At 39.2% G+C, this 12,322-nt stretch overlaps 1 long non-coding RNA gene across 1 annotated transcript; it reads left to right on the plus strand.

Annotated features, from left to right (window-relative positions):
- The first annotated feature begins 9,501 nt into the window (after positions 1–9,501).
- On the plus strand, positions 9,502–10,454 carry LOC122472315. The gene is made up of 2 exons (XR_006294410.1): positions 9,502–9,668; positions 10,342–10,454. It is a non-coding gene; the product is annotated as an uncharacterized LOC122472315 (long non-coding RNA).
- The last annotated feature ends 1,868 nt before the right edge of the window (positions 10,455–12,322 follow it).

Genomic DNA, 12,322 nt, shown 5'->3' on the forward strand with positions numbered 1-12,322 from the left:
ATGTAAGACCTGAAATCATAAAAATCCTAGAAGAGCACCAGGCACCAATTTCTCTGACATTGGCTGTAGCAACATTTTTCTAGATACCGTCTCCTAAGACAAGGGAAACAAAAGCAAAAATAAACTATTGGGACTCCATCAAAATAAAAAGGCTTTTTGCACAGCAAAGGAAACTATCAACAAACAAAAGGACAACCTACTGAATTGGAGAAGATACTTGAAAATTATACCTGTGATAAGGGGTTAATACCCAAAATATATAACGAAATTATATAACTCAACACCAAAAAAATAAAAACAGTCCAACCAAAAATAGGCAGTGTACCTAAATAGACGTTTTTCCAAGAAGACATACAGATGGCCAACAGACACATGAAAAGATGCTCAGTATCACTAATCATCAGAGAAATGCAAATCAAAACCACAATGAGATACCTATCAGAATGGCTAAAATCAAAAACACAAGAAATAACAGGTGTTAGCCAGGATATGGAGAAAAAAGAACCCTCTCGCACTGTTGGTGGGAATGTAAATTGGTACAGCTACTGTGGAAAACAGTATGGAAGTTCCTCAAAAATTAAAAATAGAAATACCACATGATCTGGGGTGCCTGGGTGGCTCAGTTGGTTGAGGGCCCAACTCTTGATTTTGGCTCAGGTCATGATCTCATGGTTGTAAGACTGAGCCCCATATAGATTGAGATTCTCTCTGTCTCTCTCTCTCTCCCTCTGCCTCTCCCCCAACTAAGCACATGTTATCACTCCCTGTCAAAAAAAAAAAAAAAAAGTTCCCTACTGTGCCCAGTTTGCAGACTTTTATAAATAAATAATCACTGAACTTTTTTTAATTTTTCTTAACGTTTGTTCATTTTTGAGAGATAGAGACAGAGTGCAAGCAGGGGAGTGGCAGAGAGAGAGGGAGACACAGAATCTGAAGCAGGCTCCAGGCTCTGAGCTGTCAGCACAGAGCCTGATGCGGGGCTCGAACCCACAGACCACAAGATCATGACCTGAGCTGAAGTTGGCCGCTTAACCGGCTGAGCCACCCAGGCGCCCCTCACTGAATTTTACTGAATGTCTTTTTGCGTCTGTTGAGATAACGTGGTATTTTTTTCACTTAAAGTTTCAATTAGTGGGTTTAAATAAACTTTTTTAAAGCTTGAATTAGAAAATTCTTGCATTCATGGTATAAATCCAACCACTTTAAAATTAGAGGATTGGAGAAAAAACACTTCCTTCTAAATATATTCATAGTCAAGGTTCAAATAAATTAATTTTCCCAAACCTTGTAAGTAGAAATTGAAAGGTATTAAAGAGCAAGGATTAAAGTTTATTTACATCTAAAATACTTTTCATGTTGCCTCAAACACACACACCATTATATATGAAACATGTAAGTGAAATATCATATACCTCTCTATCCATCTCTCTCTCTCTCTTTCTGTCTCTCTGATCTATCTGTGTATCTACACAGACACACACAGAGAGACACACACACAAACATCACTTGTAGCTCATTTGCTCTGTCCTTGGAAAAAAAAAAAAAGGAAGGTGACATTTCATTCTTCCACTGAACTGAAACCAGAAATGCCTTATTTTGATTTACATAAATTGGCATTAGAGGCTGCTCCTGTAACCCTGGAGCATAATGGCATTATCAGGTCACACAACTCCTGTTGTTGTTGAGAAATAAAGCAGGGGCTCTAAGTTACAGGAAATAAAATGAAGATAGTTCCTCTAATTAAATCAATCAGATTCAACAGGTGGCATAGCCATTTTTACCTGAGATAGAAACAAGAGAGAAATGATCACAAACTGTAAGCACATTAGGAAGGTCTGGGAGATACGGAGTTTGGCTGAGCAAGTCTGATCGCTGAGAATAAAGCCCATTGACTACTTTTTCTCTTCCTACCCCTTTTTTTCTTTTCTTCTTCTCTTAATGCAACCTCAAATTAAAGGTAATTAGAATAAGCTAAGAGTTAAGAGAAAGATACAAAATTATACCTTGACTTCCTTTTTTAAATGTTTATTTATTTTGAGAGAGAAAGAGAGAGCACAAGCAGGAGAAGGACAGAGAGAGGGAGAGAGAGAATCCTAAGCAGGCTCCATGCTCAGCATGAAGCCAGACACGGGGCTCATTCTCAAGAACCCTGAGATCATGACCTGAGCTGAAATCAAGAGTCAGACGCTTAACAGACTCAGGCACCCATGCACCCCACTGACTTCCTTTTTAACACTTAAATAATTCCTTTTTAACATTAATTCCAAATATCATATTTTTAAAATAGTGCCTGAGTAACCACTGCAACAGATTTACATTTTTTTGTAAATGACATATGCGAAGCTCAAAGTCATAAATCATGGAGGCATGAAGAGTAAAGAAACCAGCTGGTTCAGACCAAATGACTAAGACACCACTGCCTCCTCGTGGCACAATTCCAGGATGACAAGTTATGATTAGTGGAAGGTGTTTTGTTTTTTCAAATCAGAGTTTCGACAGCCAATGTCACAGAAGCCATGGCTTGGAGTAGAAAGAGAGTTGCTATAAAGATCCCAGAAAGACATGAGAAGAATAGCAATTCTGAAAAGAGACAAAACCAGAGGAAAGTTATCCAGGTTTTCTTTCAGGTCTCCCAGGTATGGGGGCAGAGAGGTTAAAAAAGACTTGAGTAATAAGAAAAGCTGGACTTCAGTAGTTCCAGAATGGTATGCAGTAGAGGGAGATTGTACAGAAAAACTAACAGACACTTAAATCAAGTCTACATTACAGGCGTTGCTCTTTTCTGTATCATGTAAAATTATATATATACACATATACACAACCTGGTATTTCTTCATAAATATATAAACACCCAGGCTCAAAAACAATGTAATTTATTGTATGTTTGCCTATGAATAAGTTACTTAATCCTCTATTAGTTTTCTTATCTATAGGGATAATCATAGTAACTACTTCAGTGAGTTTTTGCAACTCAGTTTAGTGAGTTTTGCAGTTAAAAATGTTAATAATAAAAATAATGACATGATTGAGTCTTTACCATGTGCCACAGGCTATTTTAAATGTTTTACTTTATCTTATTTCTTCTCAAGACATTTATAAAGCATGCAAAGCTCTTAGCTAATACTATGTCAGCAGTTTGTACTCAATAAACAATATTTTTAAAGTCTGTAAAGTGTCCTCTATATCTCAAGTCAAGTAGGAGGAACACATTTGTTTACACAGTTCAGCCAATAAGACACGTTGTCCAGGCACTGTACTGGGCTCTGGGAATGTAAGAATGAGTAAGACAGAGTCTCTTCCTTTAAGACATTTATATTATGTGGAAGAAAGTTGTATTAACAGCTATAATGCAACATAGTAATTTATATTACAACAGTGTGACAAGATTGCTATGGGAGTTCTGAGGAGGAAAAAAAATCATTCTTCATCAGATGGTCAGGGAAATATTCACAGCAAAGATACCTATTTGACTTTGCCTGTCTAGATCACTAAATTTCAGGAAGAAAAGAAAAAAAATCTTCCTGGAAAAAGAAACACTTTATAGTAAAGGGAGAGAGATGTGGACATGTAACATTTGAGATTAAGAGGATGAATTTTGGAATTAAACAGAGCTGAACTGAAATCCCAGCTCTGCTCTTCACCTGCCTTCTGACTTTGGACAGGCTACTGCTCTTTCTCCTGTTCCCTTGCCTATAAAAAGGATGTGACAATCGTGCCCTATCAAAGGTTGGTTGTGAGAATTAAATGAGATGTTCACATAACATTTGGCACATTGTCTAGCCCATTAGTGTTGCGTTGTTATTAATATATTTCCCTCTAAGTTGTCATTTGCTGAAAAAGGAAAACCACCTACTAATTGCTAATTTTTTTGTCAAGCAGAATTAACCATATTAAATGGATTGTAAGATGCATTTGTATTTCAGAAACACTAAAATATGAAAAATGTCCATCTTAGAATCAAAGAAGATTACATTATCATAATTATGAGGACCAGTCTGCAAAGAATCTTTAATGCTATCCTGAATATTCAGAATTGAGCCTACTGTTAAAATCCTTCCCTTGTTGGTGGTTTCTAGATATTTTGTTTATAGTTCTTAAATGACACCTTAAGGTTAATGTTAACTTTCTGTTTCGTGTGGTCTCTAACATGTCCTCAGCAAATAGTGGATATTCCAAAGAGTATGGAATTAAATGGAATCTGACCAATCCATGAAAGGTGACCATCAGGTTCTCATCTTCGAACTCAAAGGAATAAGCCATAAGATCAGTACAAAATGAATACAAAAGATGCAGTTTTTGCCTAAACCCAATAGCTGATAGATAACTCACCTCCTCCCACTGTGTGATTGTTTAACAAAAACAAAAAAACAAAACCAACTACAGCAGTGGTAACTACATGTTAGACTGCCTCTGAATCATGTGTTGTTAATACATGGATTGCTGCCCACACCCTAAGAGTTTCTCCTTCAGTAGGTCCAGGGTGGAGCCCCAGAACTTGACTTGTTAAACCTGGTAGGCTAGTACTGATGAATCTAGTCTGCTACACTTTGAGAACCACTCAAGTAGAGGCAATTGGGCCTCCAGAGTCTCAGCCAGGGACAATTATTCAGAAAGGTCCTTGGCTCGTCTGACCTTCTCTCTGGTGGGTTGGGTAAGTCTGCCTCAATGCCCAGAAGAAGCCTGTGAGGCCTCTCCAGTCAGCTGCCTTCTCTGGTTCTGGCTCTTCTCTTTGTTTGGCATTCTCTACATCCACGATAACATTAGATATTGTCCTGGGGAGAAGGAACTGTGCTCCCACTGAGCATTATTAGCCATAGAGAGAGATGAATGGGAAGTGAGATTCTGCCAGGTATCTCGGGGTCTTGTTACTGCAAACTACACTTGTCTCTTTAGGCTCCGGCAGCTTCTGCCTCCTCTGACATATCATAGGAGGCTTAGTTAAGGAAAATTTGTGGAAGGAGCTCCCCAGTGTCCAAGCTCAGGAACAACTGCTGAACTTTAGCCTCCCTCATCTAGAGACCTCTGAGGAAATTGGCCAGCTGCCCACTTTGTCTTCAGCTTCCTCTCAGCAAAAGTATTAGAAATAAAAGAGAGGGGATACCCTTGAGGCATTCCTAGTGAGCTCCAACCTGACCTGCTATAGCCAAATGCAAGCATAAATTGTCTTCAGCCTCACTAGCTGGGATTGTTTAGAAGCTAGCTGGATTTAGAAAATATTTGTTAACTGCTACAGGAGAGGGATTACACCAGTTAAAACCCTGAAGTATAAACATTTAAAACACATAACTCAAGTAATTAAACATACATGGCATTTTGTTATTGGGATGTCTGAACAGAATAGACTCCTCCTTTCCATTATAGTTCACACATCCTTTCTACTGCTTTGTTATTGTAACAGTGACCACCCTATTGACCTCCTCCCCATTAACATGGACACTTACTGCATAGCTCATCCAAACATTACTGCTTAACTACAAAAGAGCTACTCAAGGACTTGGACCACCTCCTCCAGCTATTTTACTCCCAGTTTCCATCCTAGTAATCAAGACACAGCAGGTGCTTAATAAACATTTACAGAACAAATAATGTTAACATCAACCTCCTGATCTCTCTTCATTGTTGTTTTATCCCTGATACCCTTTCCATGAGGATACCTCATTGTTTTTTTTTAATAAAACCCCTATCCTGATACCTCTTTTCCTATTTTAGAAAGATGACTGAGATGTTTCAGCATGAATGAACAGACTCAAATACCTCTAGTCTTTAACAAAACATGTAAATCTTTTAGTTTTCAAATACAGATTTTAAGCAGTTTAGCAGACTTGTCAAATCTTTCTCTTCTTTCTGTTGCTGTGTTTTTCAACAGCATGTCCAAGTATAATGACATTACTTCCCACCCATCAATTCTTTTCTTAAAGCCCACTTTCCCTGTAAGCTGGCTTCCGTCTCTCCTCCTTCTCGGGAACTACACAGTCTGTGCACTAAAATCTTACTCTTGACAAATCTTAACTACCACTTTCTTCTTTGATTTCTATACCTTCATGAATATTACGAAATTGCACTTTCCCTGTTTCCTTATACTTCTTGTAATTCTTTTTGTCTGCTTAATAGATCCTACTTTAAATGGTAGATGCCTCAGGCCAGGACTTTTAGAGCTTGCAAATGCTGAAGTAATTAGCAATGCTATTCACCAATACTCCAGTTTTCTATCTAACAGCATGGATAGGAGGGAATTTCTGAACCACCTCAAAGCAAAGAGTGCCTATGTCTTGCTTGAACCAATGAAATATGAGTTGGGGGGCCTGGGTGGCACAGTTGGTTGGGCATACGACTCTTGATTTCTGCTCAGGTCATGATCCCAGGGTCGTGGGATCCAGCCCCACATTGGGCTGCACACTCAGAGTGGAGACTGCTTAAGATTCTCTCTCTCTCCCTCTGCCCCTCTCTCCTGTTCTGATCTGTCTAAAACAAAATGAAATAAGTGGAAGTTACATGTTTAAGGAAAATGTTTTTAAAATAAGCACAATTCATCATGTTTCTAGTTTGCTGCATCAGAAATTGCTGAAGCATGAAGAAGAAACTTCCTCAGCTTGATTACTTGAGTGAGGATGATACAGAGTAGGGCCTTTCCCCTAAAGCTCCCCAGAAAGGACATGTAATGTGAACAAAACCAAAACTTCCCAGTTTTAAACTGCTGAGATTCGGGGGTTATGTTGGGAGTCCCAAGAGTACCCTCAGGCTTGATGACTCACCAGAAAGACTCACAGGACTTCAGAAGTGGTGTAATTATGGTTACAGTTTATTACAGGGTTAGGATACAAATGAAAATCAGCAAAGGGAAAAAGCACATGTGGCAAAATCCAAGAGAAACCAAGCACAAGACTCCAGTTGTTCCCTCCCAGTGAAGTTGCATGGGGACCCACTTAATTCTCCCAGGAATGATGTGTGAGAACACATGTGAAGAGTTGCCAACCAGGAAAGCTCACACAAGCTATGAAGTCCAGAGTTTTTATTGGAGGTCAGTCTCATGCAGTGCCTATGTGACCAGCCTCAACTACTCAGACTCAAGTCACCTCCAGATCAAAAACATTCACCATAAATGTAAACTTATTTGGTCAAGCTAGTACACCATGGCTCAAAGCCTCCGTCTACAAAAACATTCTTGTCAGGCAGAATATTCCAAGGATTTGGAGATTATCTCCCAGGAGCCAGTCAAGGAGTCCTGAAGACAGGCCTTTCTTTGGAATATGTAGAGAATGAGAAACCCAGGCCAGCAGAGTTAACTCTTTACTGCCTAAGGAGTTAATCTGGGGGCGCATACAGCCCCAAGTCATCCAAATCATCCAAATTCCAAATCATCCGAATAATTTCCACTTTTGAAATACTTGTTAAACTAGAAAAATTAACAAATGTCCAAAAGTTTAAAAATATCATTACCAGGAGATCTGTACCGCAAGAAATTTAAAGAAAAGTCCTTTGGGGAGAAGGAAATGATACCATATGGAAATCTGGATCCACATAAAGAAATTAAGATATCAGAAAGGATATTTACATGAGTAATTATAAAAGACTGTTTATTCTTTTTAAATCTCCTTTAACAATAATTGACTATTTAAAGCAAAAAAAATAATGTATCTGGGGGGTTATAACAAAAGACAACAATAGTATAAAAGCATCAGGGAATAAATTAAAGTATACTGTTATAAGATTTTTATACTACACATAAAGTGACATAATATCACTTGAGGGTAGTCCCTAATATGTTAAAGATACAAACTATAAATCATAAAGCATCCCTTAAACTAAAACAAAAAGAGCTACAGCTAATAATCCAACAAAGGGATAAAAGAAAATCATAAAAATACTCAATTCACAAAGACACAGAAAAAGAGGAACAAAGGAACAAAGAATAGCTAGGACAAATAGAAAACAAAGAGCAAGATGGCAGCCTTACACCCAAATGTATCACAAATCACATCAAATGAAAAACTGGACAGCAACATGAAAAAGAATGAAACTGGACCACTTTCTTACACCATACACAAAAATAAACTCAAAATGGATGAAAGACCTAAATGTAAGACAGGAAGCCATCAAAATCCTCAAGGAGAAAGCAGGCAAAAACCTCTTTAATCTTGGCCTCAGCAACTTCTTACTCAACACATCTCCAGAGGCAAGGGAAACAAAAGCAAAAATGAACTACTGGGACCTCATCAAAATAAGAAGCTTCTGCACAGCGAAGGAAACAATCAGCAAAACTAAAAGGCAACCGACAGAACGGGAGAAGATATTTGCAAATGACATATGAGATAAAGGGTTAGTATCCAAAGTCTATAAAGAACTTACCAAACTCAACATCCAAAAAACAAATAATCCAGAGAAGAAATGGGCAAAAGACATGAATAGACACTTCTCCAAAGAAGACATCCAGATGGCCAACTGATACATGAAAAAAAGCTCAACATCACTCATCATCAGGGAAATACAAATCAAAAACACAATGAGATACCACCTCACACCTGTCAGAATGGGTAATATTAACAACTCAGGCAACAAGAGATGTTGGCAAGGATGTGGAGAAAGAGGATCTCTTTTGCATTGCTGGTAGGAATGCAAGCTGGTGCAGCCACTCTGGAAAACAGTATGGAGGTTCCTCAAAAAACTAAAAATAGAACTACCCTACGACTCAGCAATTGCAGTAATAGGTATTTATCCAAGGGATACAGGTATGCTGATTCGAAGGGACACATGCACCCCACTGTTTATAGCAGCACTATCAATAATAGCCAAAGTATGGAAAGAGTCCAAATGTCCATCGATGGATGAATGGATAAAGAAGATGTGGTATATATATATGCAGTGGAGTATTACTTGGCAATCAAAAAGAATGAAATCTTGCCATTTGAAACTACGTGATGGAACTAGAGGGTATTACGCTAAGCAAAATTAGTCAGTCAGAAAAAGATAAATATCATATAACTTTACTCATATGAGGACTTTAAGACACAGAACAGATGAACATAAGGGAAGGGAAGCAAAAATAATATAAAAATAGAGATTTACAAAATAGAGAGGGGGACAAAACATAAGAGACTCTTAAATATGGAGAACTAACAGAGGGTTACTGGAGGGGTTGTGGGATGGAGGATGGGCTAAATGGGTAAGGGGCATTAAGGAATCTACTGCTGAAATCACTGTTGCACTATATGCTCACTAGTTTGGATGTAAATTTTTTAAAAAATTAAATTAAAAAAAGAAAAAAAGAAATTGAAAGCCAAATTTTTCAGACCCTGTTTTGCAATTCAAAGTTAAAGGTGGATTCTGCTAAGCTCCTTCCTGCTGTCTCTCAGAAGCACTGGATGTTTAATGCAGTGGGTGGAAGGCAATGAAGCAGCCAAAAATCGTAGAAATTAAAATTCAAATTTTATATTTTCTCATTCTTTCATCATTATCATTTAGATTGAATGGAACCCGGGCTGAGGGGGGGGAGGGCAGGGGAGAGCCAATTGTCTCAGATCTATGATGTCACAGCTGAAGTCACAGAGAGTTGAAAAGGGCAAGGTAGACGGGGAGCAGATGAGATGGGATTGTTGTGAAATGGGGTTCAAAGAGGAGAAATTCTAGGGGGAAAGGGGTGGGACAAAGTATGACTTGGGCAGCGGAGCTGGGTAACTTTCTGGGCATAATTGGCCTAGTTCTGACTGGGGTTTGGAAGAGAGGAGGATAAGAGCAGGAAAAGGGGAGGCAACTTTTCAGAGGAGGGTTTAACTCTTGTCTAGGTCACTGCTTTGGCCTTTCAACCCCATGTGTTTTTGACACTATCAACTATGAGGTTTCCCTCTTCCTCCACAAAGCACTTGAAGGCTGGGGCTGCCAGACTTCCAGCCTGCAGTGTTACCCTTAGATGACCATGAAGATTCTGACTGTGGGGTAGAATGGGATAGGGAATTTTCCTATCTTCAGTTCATTACACACTACTTCCTATCCTTGCTTCAAAGTCCACCTTCACCTCAAGGGGACTCTAGCCAGCTTCTTAGCCCCAATCTCAGCCAGCTATTATTTTTTACTCAGGTTTTTTTTTTTTTCACCTACCTTCTCACTGGAACTTTCTGTTCTTACTTACTGAAAAAGACTTACCTGGGGCTACACTTCCTTCCTCTCACCCTTATCTTTCTTTACACTTATGTGCACGTGCACACACACACACTCACACACACACACACACACACACACTCAAAACACAAATGCTTCGTGTACTACTGAGACCTCTGTCCTTGTGGGTAAGTGCTTCTCTTCTCACTATACACCTGCCCTCTCCCCCTATCATTTGTGCCTCCCCAGGGCCTAGAGCTATCTCCAACTTCAGCTCCAGAGTCTCTGGTTTCTGTTCAAGGACAAATGGCACAGCATACTTTCCAAGATCAAGAACAAAGGACCTCCATACAGCAGAATAGGTAAATGGGGGTAATGATGATCGCCAAAAGTCTTTAGATTAGATATGCTGCGTGGGAGAAAAACTAGGGTCACCTGTCTACCATCCCCCTTCTGATACACTTACTTCCTGACAGAGGAAGCGGGGGGGGGGGGGGGGGGGGGGGGGACTTTCATGTATCCTCTCTTCTCCACCTCCTCAATGTTAGAGACATTAGTAGACCTTTGTCATTTCAATTTAGAGGGTTAGCTTCAATCTGAAATCCCTCTAGGAGTTAGTTGAGTATACAACGTAGGGACATTTATCCCAGGGTAAATGTTTGTTAAGAAGTCCTTATGTGACCTACAGTTTAAATCAAGGCCAGCCATCCAGAACCATGCTTCCCTTGGACTAGGGTAGAGAGGAGGGCCAGAATCTGCTGTATGAAACTGAGTATGAGACCCAGGCAATGTTATCCATAAAGTCAGAAGAAAGGAGGCTTGCTATGAACTTATGGGTCAAGAAAGCTTCAGAAAGGAATTAGGACTTGGCTTGAGCTTTTGAAGTATTCAGATGTTTTGACTTAAGAAGTAAGTAGGAAGTCAGGAAGTCAGGAAGAAAGAGAAAGTGTCTTCAAAGTTTCCAAGTTACCTATCTCTAAAATGCTCAGAATGGTCAACTGGACCTCAAGTCTGAGAGCCAGTAAGGAATTGAGAAGCCTGAAACTTGCAGGAAGATGAAAATCTGTTCCAAGAGTATGAAGTCTCTTGAAGACAGCTGCAGGACTATGAGGAGAAATAGTGAGTAGATATTGGAGTCTCTGCGAGTTCTATATGAGAAAGCATAAAAACCACACCAGAGATGTCTGCTGACAGGTGTTCTGACGGTAGAAGCAGGCAAGACACTGAAAAATAGTGATAACAATATTTAAAATGAACTTTACAGTTACAAAGGCTTTTATATAATCTAACCCCAAACTCAGTAAGGTAAAGATCATTTCTCCTACTTTTTTTACATGCAGAAATAAATTTATACAAAGAGACTTGACAAAAGTCCAAGAACTAGAACACAATGAAGCTGGAATTCAGACAAACTCTTCTTTCTCCAAACTCCAAATTCTTCCTACTGCAGTGTAATTAGGCTTTCAATAACTCAGTATAAAACAAGGAGGACATGCGCGCCTGGGTGGCTCAGTCGGTTAAGCGGCCGACTTTGGCTCAGGTCATGATCTCGCGGTCCGTGAGTTCGAGCCCCGCGTCGGGCTCTGTGTTGACAGCTCAGAGCCTGGAGCCTGTTTCAGATTCTGTGTCTCCCTCTCTCTGACCCTCCCCCGTTCATGCTCTGTCTCTGTCTCAAAAATTAATTAATTAATTAATTAATTAAAAAAAACAAGGAGGACATAATATATGCTCTCTTAGAGAAGTCATAACAAAGAATATATTCAAACTGACTGGGAATTAGCTTTTTTTATTACTATTACTTAGCATGACAGAGCTTCAGTTTGCTGTAAAGTAAAATGCTTCCCCCACACAGCAGCCCTGTTTGAGGATAAAAAATGTGGATCAAAGCACCCACCTCAGTGCCTGGTTCATGGAGGCTCAATCTTCTTCAGCCCCAACTTCCAAGAATAAATTGCTAAAATTCTACCATGACTGCATCTTTTCTCTCTCCTCTTTCTCCCTTGTTGCCCTCCTTTCTCTTTCTCTTTCCCTCTATCTCTCTCTCTTTAGATAGACAGGTAGATAGATAGATGGATATTGTTTGTTTTAATTTAGTTAGCCATTGTTTATTAAATAATGTAATCAATTTGTGCTTATCCATGGATCATTACATAGCAATAATTATTTAGTATTGCCATTTTGTTGTATCCTGAACATACTGTAATTCCATTGCTTCTCTCCTCTTGCTATC

This window comes from Prionailurus bengalensis, chromosome B4 (genome assembly GCF_016509475.1).
Source record: "Prionailurus bengalensis isolate Pbe53 chromosome B4, Fcat_Pben_1.1_paternal_pri, whole genome shotgun sequence".
Taxonomy (NCBI): domain Eukaryota; kingdom Metazoa; phylum Chordata; class Mammalia; order Carnivora; family Felidae; genus Prionailurus; species Prionailurus bengalensis.